This window comes from Centrocercus urophasianus, unplaced genomic scaffold (genome assembly GCF_019232065.1).
Source record: "Centrocercus urophasianus isolate 14NV4802_14NV808 unplaced genomic scaffold, USGS_Curo_1.0 seq_57, whole genome shotgun sequence".
NCBI lineage: Eukaryota > Metazoa > Chordata > Aves > Galliformes > Phasianidae > Centrocercus > Centrocercus urophasianus.
In genome coordinates this window covers 384,235-396,528 of record NW_024885166.1, presented here as the reverse complement: position 1 = coordinate 396,528, position 12,294 = coordinate 384,235, and the positions used below count along the sequence as shown (strand labels likewise).

At 48.3% G+C, this 12,294-nt stretch overlaps 1 protein-coding gene across 1 annotated transcript in view; it reads left to right on the top strand.

The window, feature by feature from the left end:
• The first annotated feature begins 2,393 nt into the window (after window positions 1–2,393).
• The window catches only part of TANC2 (tetratricopeptide repeat, ankyrin repeat and coiled-coil containing 2), a 158,242-nt gene continuing 148,341 nt past the window's right edge, over window positions 2,394–12,294 (top strand). The window contains exon 1 of the mRNA XM_042836059.1: window positions 2,394–2,487. The gene's annotated coding sequence lies outside the window, so the exon portion shown is untranslated. The remainder of the gene's footprint in view (window positions 2,488–12,294) is intronic.

Here is a 12,294-nt window from a genome sequence, read left to right as displayed (position 1 = left end):
GGCTCCCGCTTTGTTTCATTCCTCACTTCTGCCTGAGCTATCCTCGCTGGGGGCCCCGTTTTCTTTGCTGCACAGATGTTTACACCAAGGTAATGCCTAGAACATGTACAGCACTGCTGTACTCCTTACAGGAACTGTAAGCAGCCAGCAGGGCTGGCTAATTGCACAGAGCTGAGGGAACAATGCGCTGGGCTCGTGCTTTCCAGCTGTTATCTTTTCATTGTGTTTCACTTGTTTGCCTGCAGTTGTGTGTTTGCACTGTGCTGTCACAAGGCCCAGCAGCGGAGCTGCGATGTTGGCAGTGGAGCTGCAGCAGACGTGGCTCAATTATTGGTGTAAGGAACCTTTTGGCTTTTTTTGTCATGAGTACTTAGCAAGAATAGCATCTGGAGGGCGGGTTGGAAGCAGGGAGAAGGGGAGGACCTTCACTGCATGTGGATAAAATTGTTCACTGCAAGGCCAAAATTACTTTAGATTTGCAGCTCTGACCCTTAGCAGCTGTCTCCAAAGCTCAGCGGTGCTCATCTGCTCAGCTTTGTGCTCCAGATACTTTTGCTTGCGGTCCTCTTTCTGCCGATGAAGTTAATGTATGGCTCATGGTCATGCAAAGCCAGTTTGAAGTATTTCCCGGAAGGTTTCGCATTTGTTTTCTGAATAGAGAGGAAAACAAAAGGGATTGCTGCTAAAATTATGCTCTGTGTTGTAAACAGCTGTGGAGTGCTGTTAGAGCTCTGGCTGCTGTTGGTGGCCGGCCCCAGCTTCTGAGCACTCATCTGCTCCGCCTTCACCTCCGGGTGACACTGCAGCGAGCTGAAGAAACCACAGGAGGTGGCAGCAGGGACAGCATGCACAGGCTGTGCTGGTAGGAGTGTTTGCTGAACAAGTGACTGATTTCATGGCATCCACTGCAGAGCGGTTTTATCAATACTGATTAATACTCCAGTGCTGTAAATGAGGGGAATTAGGGACTGTAGTGCCGGTGTTTGTCAGGTGATGGACTTCTCCTGTGTTGGAAGGGAATGCAGAAGGCTCTGTGTTGATGCAGAACAATTAGAACATGGCTTGCATGGCTGGGAGAAAGGGATGAGGAGTGGGCTGCACTCTTTTGCCTTATTCTGTGGCAAAGGCAGAACCCACACTGGCCTTAGTGCCTGTCCTCAGCCCGTGTCATCTCTGCCCCTCCTCCAGGACAATTACCACAAGGGTTTTATGGGCAGCTGTAAATGTATGTTTGAGAAGTTTAGGGAGACGTCCCTAATTGTGTGCAATTTGCCCGGAGAGGAAAAAAAATGTCTTATTTTATTTAGTTGTTATGAAGCTTATTTAGAGGATGGTCATTAGGGTAGCCGTACCTGCTGTACTGGAGGTGTTCTGAAAGCTAGACCTAAGGAACTAGAGCAAGTGCACTACTGGGTATGCAGGGCAGGTAGCACTGACAGGCACCAAGCACAGGGGCCAACGGCGAAACAGATGGATGGTTCTCCAGTGACTCTGGAATTTATGGTGTGAAACGGCCTTTGAAAGCAAGGGAGCTCTACTATTTGTTGGAACAGCACTGGGGTCTCAGCTTTGGCTTTGGAGGCTGACAGGGACCACGGGCATACATGGCGTGAGCTCTGGGAAGGCAGGCATGCTATGCACAGGGCAGCTTCTCCCTGTGATGCAAATCCCAGAGCAGGATGGGCTGCACTGCGTCCCCTGCTTATGGTCCTCCAGCCTTTGTCTGGGATGTTTCCTTGTTCCTGTCGGAGGGTGAGGAAGAGGTTATGCTCTGCCCTCTGCCTACCGTGGCTGAGGCAGCACAGCCTGTGAGGAAGGTTAATTTGAACATTATCATTCTTTCCCGTACTGCCATAGAAATGCTTTTTAAAGCTCAAACGCTTATTTTTAGGATTGACAATACACAGCTCTCTGTATTGGCCCACAGAAAAGTAAAAATAGTTGGAGGGGGATTGTGCAGATGTATGTGAATAATTCTTGGCAAAACCTGTGATATATTCCTCAAACGTTCGTCTTAAGACATTTCTCTTTCTCTTTTTTTCCCCTTTCATTTCCAGTTACACGTTTTGCTGCACTGAATCTTTTAAAATGAGCTCATTCTCACTGCCATTTGCAAATAGTTTCCTTGGTTCTGGGCTTTCTGCTTTTTTTTGTTTTTTTTTTTAAACAGCTTCTTGAGTGTCATAAATATAATTTCTACATCAGATGGATTGCTGGAGTGAATGATGTCAGTGTGCTCAGGCTTTTCCTGCTGTTGTGCTGCCCTTCCTCGCAGGCTCTGCACTGGAAGAATGCGTTCCTCTTGGCCTCGCTTAGGTATCTTTACGTTTGTATGCACAGGTTTCCTAGCTGGGGCTCACAGCATGGTTTGAAGGCAGCCAGGAAGGATCTTTAATGGCTCTCCTGGAAGATATTCAGCAGCCACTCCCACTGAGTGCATCGAATGCTGACATACAGCTCCAGAAGCAATCTGCAGTGAAGTGTAAGGTAAGGGACAAGCACTGGAGTGCTGCAGGCACGTGTTAAGGACACCCTTGGAAGCTGAGATTAAAACCTGTACGCGTATCTTTTTGCTATACAAGAAATATATCTAAGTTGTTAACTTTCAGGCACCTTTGTATTTTTCTGCATTGCTTGGGGCTGCAGCACATACTGTTCCAGCAGTCCTGATAGCCCAGCCATTACTTCATGTAGTCCCTTTTCCCCACTAGTTCAAGCAGTTCCTTTTTCTCAGAGTGAAGGAATTCTATCTTACTCTCAAAAGATGAATAGTTAAAGAGAAAACACTTTGAACTCCATCAAAGCCGGCCCTGGGAGCCTCTCAGGGAAGCTCTCGTCTCCCATGCATCCAGTCTGGGCTCTCTGTCCCTCCAGCCACAGTCTCACTGCTCCTGTGACAACAAAACAAACACGTCCTGCTGCCTCAACCAATGACTGATGAGCGACTTGGAGGCTTTATTTTTACTTTTTATTTTACCTTTGCTTAATTCCTCTGTTCTGATAAACCAGCCTTGATCAAATCATCTCACCGAGTTACAGCAGGTCTCTATTTATTATCCAGATGTAAGGGACAAAGCACAAATCCTCTGCTGGGGGATGCTGACATCACAGCTCGTGCTGCGTAGCACTGTTCTATTTCCTGCTCACAACTGAATTCCTAAGTGCTGTTTCAGGCTTCTTCCTTCCAGGAGTACTGTAATTTTAAACTCTGAATGCTTGATTTTGGTAATTGTTTTTTGTTTAATTTTCTTTTCTTCTCCCTCCTCAAGTTAATGTTTCTCACCTTTAACTTTTAATCTTCTGCACCCAAACGTTTTCAGGACACAAATCCTGGAGCTGTCATTACAAAACATGAACTACAAGGTTATTTTGCCTCCCAGCTCACAGTCTTTTACAGGTTTATTAATGCAGAGAGCTTCCCTGAGAGACTCCCAGGGCCTTGGGTGCATGTAAAAAGTCAATTGTGGACTCAGAACAGAAGTTGCCTTTCCTGGAGATTGCAGTCTGAGGGCGGGCAGCCTAGGGGGTACTGCAAAGACAGGCTGTCCATAGGACAGCATCAGCACTGCGATGGAGATGTGTAATCCCAGAGCTCTGGATGTAAGGACTCACCACCAGGTCATGGGGGTCCTTGTCACCCACCTGCAGCTGTGGTGCAACGCGAGGACTCCATGTTTTCCTGACAAAGGCAGTTCAGAACGTTCTTGGTGAACCTTCCTTTGGGTTCTTTCCCCTGGCTCCAGCCCAGCCTTAGTGCTGCCCCAGTGGTGCTCATGGTTCTGCTACGGTGCATCCTGAAAGCAGGTGCTTGTGTAACCAAGCAGGCAGGTCTCCTGCCCTTCACACTGCTTGGGCTGCTGCTGTTTGTTTTGCGAAGGGTGTGAATGGTCTCCATCTCCCATAAAAGTGAATGTAATTCAGGGTGTGTGGAAAGTGAAAGTACCGGAAAAACAGGCTGTTTTGTTACTGCCTTTCCTGATTCTGACTAGAACAAACTCGTTAGGGGTGTTTCTCTTCTGCTTGGGCTTCAGATGAAGAAATGCTGTTCATTCTCACTTCACATGCAGGCTAGTGAAGGGAAGTGTCTTATTCTGCAAATGGCAGAGGAAGAATATTCTCTTTTTGTATATAAGCAAACGGCTTGCATCGCCACTGATGGTGGATCACTCATTTCTTATCCATAGTTGCTTCATCTCACTTCACCTCATCACATACAAACGTTTTCTTTTGCTTCCTATTCCCAAAGTCTTTATTTCATTAAACAAAATGTCCTCGCTCACTACACACACTGATTAGAACAGTGATTTTTCAACTTCCCATAATTTCTGGTGCTCCCTCAAAATGTTTCTTTGGGAAATGCCACATCTGTAGACTGCTGCACAGCCTCCTGCATACCGGATACCACCTGCCATAAGGTAGAAAATCCAGCAGCATGATAGTCAAGGCTGCTGCTCCCCCTTCCCACATCCAGTTGGTACCTGGGAGGAGCAGTTCTGGGTGCTTTGTTTCCCTGCTTGGGTCACCAAAGCTGTTAATTTTCCTCTGCGTTCCTTCATCTGTGTATGGAGGCGAGCACTTTACATGCAGCCTGGTGCTGTGTGACACAACCCTTGTCTGTGTGAAAGGACAGCACTTGCTTTGTTACCTTCTGCAGCACCTCAGTGTCCGTGGGCTGCAAGGACTGTAATAAATGACTGCAGATTGGAAAGCTTGGGTTGAGTTGTCTTAGCAGAAGGAGTTGTTTATCATTGCCTTTCCCAGCTCTACTAGTTGTTCCATAACCCCCAGTAGATCTTACCACCATCCTGTTTAGTTATGTTTACTCCTGTAAAAGACTTTGGGGAAGAAGGTTTAAGCTCTAAGTATGATTGTAGGCATGCCTAAATGTCCCAGCAAGAGAGCTGTGGACGCTGGAGCAGCACAAAGCACCCAAAGCTGACCAAACATTTCCTGTGCTTTCCTTGCAGTGTTTTGCTTGGTTAATCAGGACACTTCTCAGTTAGGCATAAAATGAAAGTAAATGATGAGAACAAAGATGTGCTGAGCTACTTGACAAGACTTGAGTACAGGGTACAGGATCTGTGGGTGTTTGGCATAGCCCCAGCACTGCAGATATTTTAGCTCTTGCTTATTTTTGATTCGGCTCAAATATGGCTTACCTTAAAAAAACAACAACAACAACAAAAAAACAACAAAAATGCAAAGTATCTGTTGTTACACAACAAAGGTTCATAACGGAAGAAATTGCTTGGCAAAGCTATAGGCACGAGTCCTAGAGTTCAGGTGTTGGTCTGAACTATCCAGGCTCCAGCCTGTCATGGAGCTCTCGGGGAACAGCTGGTTTGTTCTGTCAGATCTCTCTCTGTGTCCGTCTTGGAGAGCAGGGAGGCTTCAGAGGGACACAAGCCACGTGGCCACCTGCCATTGCTTCTGGTCAGGTACAGCCTTGGTAGTTTCAGAGGTGACTAGGGTGGGATGCTGGGGAAAGCAGTAGTGTTCCCAGATGGAATGGGAGTCCTTCATAGCGATGAACCAACGGAGCACCTCGCTTAGATCTCTTCCAGTGAAGAGCCCCTAAACTTCTGGCTGAAGTGGTGGAGGGGCCTGCAGGCGGTGGCAGAGAGCCCGTGCTGCCCCTCCTTGCATGGAAAGCTCGGAGGTATTGCTGGGCTCCTTTGCCACGAGCACGCATGGAGGGAATCCAGTGGCAGCAGGAGCAATCTGTAGCTCTCCAGTGTCGCCTCGTCAGTATAAGTTCATTATCAACCTTTGTTTCTCAGTGTGGGTCTAGTCTGCAGACAGCACCTCTGGAATGGGAGGAAGAAATTACTTTATGTGTGAGCTTCCGTTAACTGTCAGTGCAAAAGACCGATATACAAAACAGAGGCAAGGGCTGCAATGGCAACTGGGATCAACTGAAGTGAGGAAAGTGTTAAAAAGGAACTGCAGATCAAAGAGTCATTTTTCACTTTGTAAATCCACCTCAAGTACCTCTACAGTGTCATTAGTCCTGAAGATCTGGATTCCTGTGCTGCCACAGAGTGCTTCTATTGCTAGCAGAGGGATCTGTCGCTGAACTGCAGCCACCTCCAGGGTGTAAAACAACACCAGACTGGTGGCACACAGGAGTGGCTCACAACAGTGTCAGAAAGAAGGGTCAGGAGAATAACAGAGCAGTTGGGAAGGTCTGCAGGAAGGATGTATCAATAAAACATGGAGTAATAGGCTCAGCAAGCTACATTTGGGGCATTTCTGTGCCTTTAAGATACAATTCTGAGGAAAAAAATGCCATTAATTGTTATTAATAAGAAGCTGAGCCCCCATTTTTCCCTTTCTGGCTGACACCAGGGTTCCCAGGGAAGCGGTGTGAGGACTGGGCCGGGCCTGGAGATCCTCTGACCTGTCACCTCGCTTGGGAAGCTGTTGTGAGAAAGGCGGCAATGATTACAGGAGACACTGAATAGGAACAGAGAAAATTATGATCACTTTCCTGAAATGAGAGACCCACACCCCCTTTCATAATAAGAAAATCCTTTGAATGTAGCCCACACATGTTTCAGGGGCGGCTGCTTTACTGATCATTGCAAGCCAAAATGTTCTGTCAGTACACACCTACTTCCCAAAACCAGTTGGGTTCATTAAGAGAAGGTTGCGTTGTGGTTCATGTGCCTTTTGGAAAATGGAATAAACAACAATCTTGATTCCCTTGGGATAAAAAAAAGTGTAGATTCTGCCAGTTGGTTTGTAATATGAGCATGCTTTGCACGGTGTATTTTTACAGCTGCCTTATCAGTTTCCTGAAATGAATCAGGGCAGAGCAAACAGTTTAGGAATGTCATGAAGAAAGGATTTGGAGCGTCGCTGTGGTTCGCGATAGTGATGCCCTCTTGGGACAGCATTTCAGAGTCAGGAGATACCCAACTGGAGATGGGAATAACGCTTTTACAACATTATTGCAGACAAATTCATCAGCTGTTGTGTCTGCCCTGGGCTGGAGGCACGCTCTTCATCTTTGTGACAGTCTGACTTGATGCCGCTGCTGGACAGGAGGCACTTCCAGGCCTCCTGCTGTGAGATGCCGTTTTGCCACATGTGGTGGTTTCTGCCGTCTCAATTCATCTCCATGGGAGCTGAGGGAAGTTTGCAAAGCTGAGTGCTTCCTAGTGCCGAGGCATCAGCTCCACCTAAACCAACTGCTGAGGGTCAGCCTTCCGCGCGTCGAGGGCTGCTGGGAGCAGTGGGGCTGATATGGTGGAGGAGAATCCGAGATACGGAGGAGGAAGTGCTTCTGTTAGATCTGGAAAGAGCTGCTGTGCTGTTTGCTCTTCACCTGTGCCCACTTAACAAAATGACCACTCAGACCAACGCTCTCATGTAGCACTTTGGATTTTGGGTAGGCGAGCAATTAAAAAATCTATCTTGATTGGTTGAACGGGAGACACGACGTGCTGGAGAAGAACCTGACTTGTTCTGTTAATGCTGGGATGGCTTAATGGAGTGTATGGAGCTCTTGTAGCAGTTTGGATAAGTACCAGTTTTTCCATCACCACTGAGTTACAGCGTGTTTGACAGAAACAGAGTGAACCAAAGCTTTTTCCTTTCCTAAGAATGACTTTGACTAAAGCTGTGCTCTTTTCAGTGCAGCACGTGAGATCAATTTATCAAACCGCTGACAGTTATGCTTTAAATAAATAGCCTTATTATTTTGTTGGCTTGCAAAGTATTGATTGCTGCTTTAGAACCAGTATTGTTCCAAGGTCTGATGGTGAAGGAGTGCTGTTTGGCTTCCCTAAAGGTCCCACAGGTGTGGGCTGCAAAGGGTGGCATTGCCCTATGAGTGCCTGCTCAGCAGAATTCTGTGCATCAGCTTTGTGGTGTTCTGGATTCAGGGCTTTCCTGATATGGTTTGTTGTCTTCTGGGAGAAGTGGCTAGAGTTAATAATTTTCTACCTACCTGAAAAGCTTAAATTGCACTTAACTGGAAGTCAGGACTTGTATCTGCACAGCACCACTGCTTCTGTCCACACGCTGCATCTGCCCTTCCAGGCTGCTGCAAATTGCCCAAGGAATCCAAGCCATGACTGCAGTGCCCAGACCAGGCTCAAATTTGCCTATTTTATGACAAACTCTTACTGTCTCTGTGGATAGGACATCCCAGTGTTGACACAAAGTCTACTTCAGTGCTTAACCATCCGTGCCATTAAAAAATTACTCCTAATTTCCAATCAGAATCATCATTGCCGTGTTTTATTCCCGGTACCTCTTGTCTGTTCGTGTCAGTGATGGAGAACAAATAATTCCTTGTCTTTCCCGTTGATCTTAGACATGCATGAAGGTTGTTGTCTCCTTTCCTTTTGTTTTAGCACACCAAATTGCTCCTTTTAGTGGAGAAGAGAATGGGAATAAGTGGGACAGGCAGAAAATAGCACCATAATTGGTCTTCTTTTTGCTGGGCAGTACTTATTAGCAGAAGTGTTTTCTTAAACTGATTGGGCTAATTAGAACCACAAGGCTAATTTTGGAGTGTGCAGCCCCTATAGCAGCAATCTTTGTCTGAACTCTGTAGAAAAGGATGAAAAAAGTAGAAAGCTTCTCAAAGTTTTGTGGCTGTTCTCATTGGTCAGCCAACTGATGTCATGTTTGTGCACGCAGACCATCACAGCAAAAACTGGTCCGTGCTGAACAGCTTTCAGATAAATAACAGAATGCTGGGCCAGAAATACAAATGGATGTGGGAGGTTCCAAGTGGTGGACACACACAAACTGGAAGTGGAGCTGCTCTCAGCGTATGGTGGCCACAGAGCGTGTCCCATAGATGGCTTGTAGCAAAACTGCAGTTGTGTAACGCTGATCTGGCCACAAACGAGCGTTCACTCGATTGCCATCAGCAGCCATTAACTCTTACGGACAGAGTTAAGTTGGTCGTGGTGTGACTGAGTGAGGAAAAGCCAGAAGCTGCTCTTCTGTTTGGGTGCACAGAAATTCTGGTACCTTCTGTCTGCAGAGAACACACCAACTCTGTAACGTGAACAAATCCGAAGGTGCAGTAATGACTCTTCTTTCTCTACATGAGTGCTGTTTGCACTCTGATCGCTGCACCCCGGTGTGCCAGAGCTGCGTTATTTCTCTCAAGATGTTATCTTGATCACATGCAATCATTAAAGCTCCCTTAGTGCCTCTCAAGTGGAAAATGTTGAGCTTGGCATTGTTGCTGAATTATGATCTGCATAAATACATCCTCTCTTCCAAACTTGCAGTTATGATTTGCCATACACTATTATTCTTTCACTAATGGGTGTTTGCTGTTAAACAGAATCTCTGAGGTTTCCCTTTGCAGTTGGTTCCGCATTGTCTGCCCATTGCACCCCTGAGCAGGTGTGTGCAGGAAATGAAGCTGCTTTTACTTACCCTTGTTCTTGTTTATCCTCAGAAGTTCTGTCCGCAAGTCCCTGCGTCAGCTGTTGCTCAGATGGAGGGCATTGCTGGTGTCCAAACGCAATGCTGATGGTAGAAGAAGGATCACAAAGCACGCATTTATTCCCATTCAGACAAAATGCAGTCAGTTACCCACAGGTCAAGATGCTCTTGCCAAAAATTGCAAAAATGAAAATTGAACGGCCGGCAAAACAAAAATCTCCCTTTCCTTCTGTAAAAAAAATACCAACCCCAAATCTATTTGAACACTCCCCAGGCTGCACAAATAGACATGCTGTTCATTAGTGAAGGGATGGTGGAACCGCTGTTCTGTCACGCTGCTGCAGTGTGAAGAAAATCAGCATCTCACATCCAGACATTACTCTAAAATATTTCCTCCATAGGCATAGATTTCTTAGGTAACAAATGTTGTAAGTGATGTTTATTTTTATATGGTCACGCTGAATAGCATCCATCTGGAAGTTTATCTGATGGTATCTGATTTAAGAGACCGAGCGTTTTAATATCTTACCGTAGGTATTGCGGCTGATTAAGAGACAAGATCTTGTTTATTACAGCCATTTTATTTTTCTTTGCTGTTGTACAAACTTCATGTCAGTTTGCTGCAAAGACCACGCAAAACGTAAAGAGTTGATTGAGGTTTGATGTCATTTTTTGTAGCTCCCTGTTTCAGCAGGAAATTGTCTCCATCAGTGGTTGTCAAGCTAAGGGGCCAGAGGTGATAAGGTGTGGATGTGACCAAAGGGGAACTTGGATCAAAATCCAGAATGGTGACCCTGAAACCCCCCACATCCCTGAGTCCATGCTTGAAGCCTTAAGTGCTATGGGTATTTTGTGTTGATATTCTTCAAATACCTGCTGTTGTGCCTCTGCAGTCCTGCAGGTCTGGGCGGGTTGGTGCCACACATAAAGTCTGAACAGCCAGGATGCAGGAACCAAGCGTGCCTGTGTGTCCCAAAGGCATTTTCAGAACAAACCTCGTGTATTCCAATGGGATCCGGCTCCCTGCAAAGTGCAGAGGAGGCTGTTGGGATGGCAGGCAAGGATGCTTTCTTTTCAGTCTGCAAGGATTTCAATCCCAAGCACTGACTTGGAGCAGTGGGTTCCTGCTTGGAGGGCACCCAGCTGAGATTAACGCACTGTACATAGCTTGTGCAACAGCATAAATACATCGGAATCACATCTGCTTCAGGAGGTCCTACAGCCAGAAATGCTGCAGACAGCCATAAGACCTGGGGGAACCATTCCACATGCCCGTGCTGAAGCATCCACTCCTGGCCACTGTGAGCACAGTGCAGAAAACGGACCCTCTGTCACTGCTCTTAAATGCCTCCGGGTGCCCAGCACCACTCAGTATTGGGCTCACATGGCTGAGTGTGCAGACATTCAGGTTCAGCTCCTGTGTTCCTGTCTGCTCTCCTGCCATTGCCTTGTTCCCTTTGGCTCCTCAGCTCTGTATGGGAGCATCACATCTCCCTGTCATCCACAAACTTACGGCCTGGGATCTGTTCTCTTCGTAACGATACGGTGACATATATAAAGCATCTGACATCAGTTCTGAGAATATATTCTCGTAGGTGGAACTATTATGTTCACGGTGCTGTAACGCAGAGGCAGTGATTTGCTATGCTAATAAGTCACTGAAGGAAAACACGGGAATTATTCTGACGACATCTTATTCCCCTCTAGTGTACATGGTCGAAAAAGACCAAAGGGCAGCAGCAGATCAGCAATTAGAGACGGCACTTCTGCTGGGAGCAGTGAAGGAGGTTGGGAGGCTGCGGGTTTCTGTTTCTGGAAGGTTCCGTGCTGCTGTTCCGCTAAGCGCAGATTGCTGGGCACCGGGGGCTGCGTGGCATCCCCAAACTCGGAGCTGCAGGGTTGTGGCGCTGAGGGTTGTGCTCAGCGGGCATGGTGGGGAGCTGAGAGCGCTTTTCCAATCTTCGTGGCTGTGTGGTGATGAATTGTGTGATATGTATTCACTCTGGGCCGTGCCTGGTTGCCAAAATGTGGCTCTGGTTCCCTAAACGTGGCTCCGGTTCCCAAAGCGTGGCTCTGTCCATCTTCTGTGACAAACGCACAGCCAAACCCAAGCAGTGCGGCCTCTTCTTCTGGCCCCTTCCTGAGTGGGGTTTTTCCACCATCCTTGATTTTTGCCCACACCCGTGTTTGCCCCATTGCTTCACCAGCACTGAGGGAATAATGGTGGGACGACGGGGCATCGTCCGGCCCGGTGAGTGTAGGGACTGCAATTAACTTAATTAAAAGGAACACTTTGTACTGCCGCCGAAAAGATCCTTCTCTTGAGTAAGGCCGAAATGTCAGCCTGTCTGCCTAAGCGGGGCAGGGCCGGGCACCGAGGTGCGGCCGCGACGCTTCAGCCCCGCGCTGACGGACGCCGCCTGAGCGCAGCTCCCGCCTTCCCGCCCTCACGGCGGGACGGACGCGCGACCCCTCACAGCGCGGAGCCACGCCCACTCACGGCTTTTGGCCACGCCCACTCGCTGTCGCGACCATGCCCAGCGCCGGCGGAGGAAAGGGGACGCGCTTTGCATAGCCACGCCCCCTCATGAATACCCATCCGCCCCGCCCGCCTCACCTCCGCGCGCGTCGCAGGGACGAAGGGAAGGAGGGAGGGAGCCGGGGGCGCGCCCGCCGTTCCCTTCCCCCTCCACCCGGGGGGCGAGCGCAGCCCCGCCCGCTTTTTCCCTTCGCCCTCCGCGCGGCCCTGCGCGCGCGCCCGCGAGGCGGCGGCGCGCTGCTCCGGAGGGAAGGAGTGAACGCGCGGGGCGGGGAGGTGGGTGCAGAGCCGCCGCCGCTCCCCTGGAGCAGCCGCAGAGCCGCCGCCCCCCCCCCCCC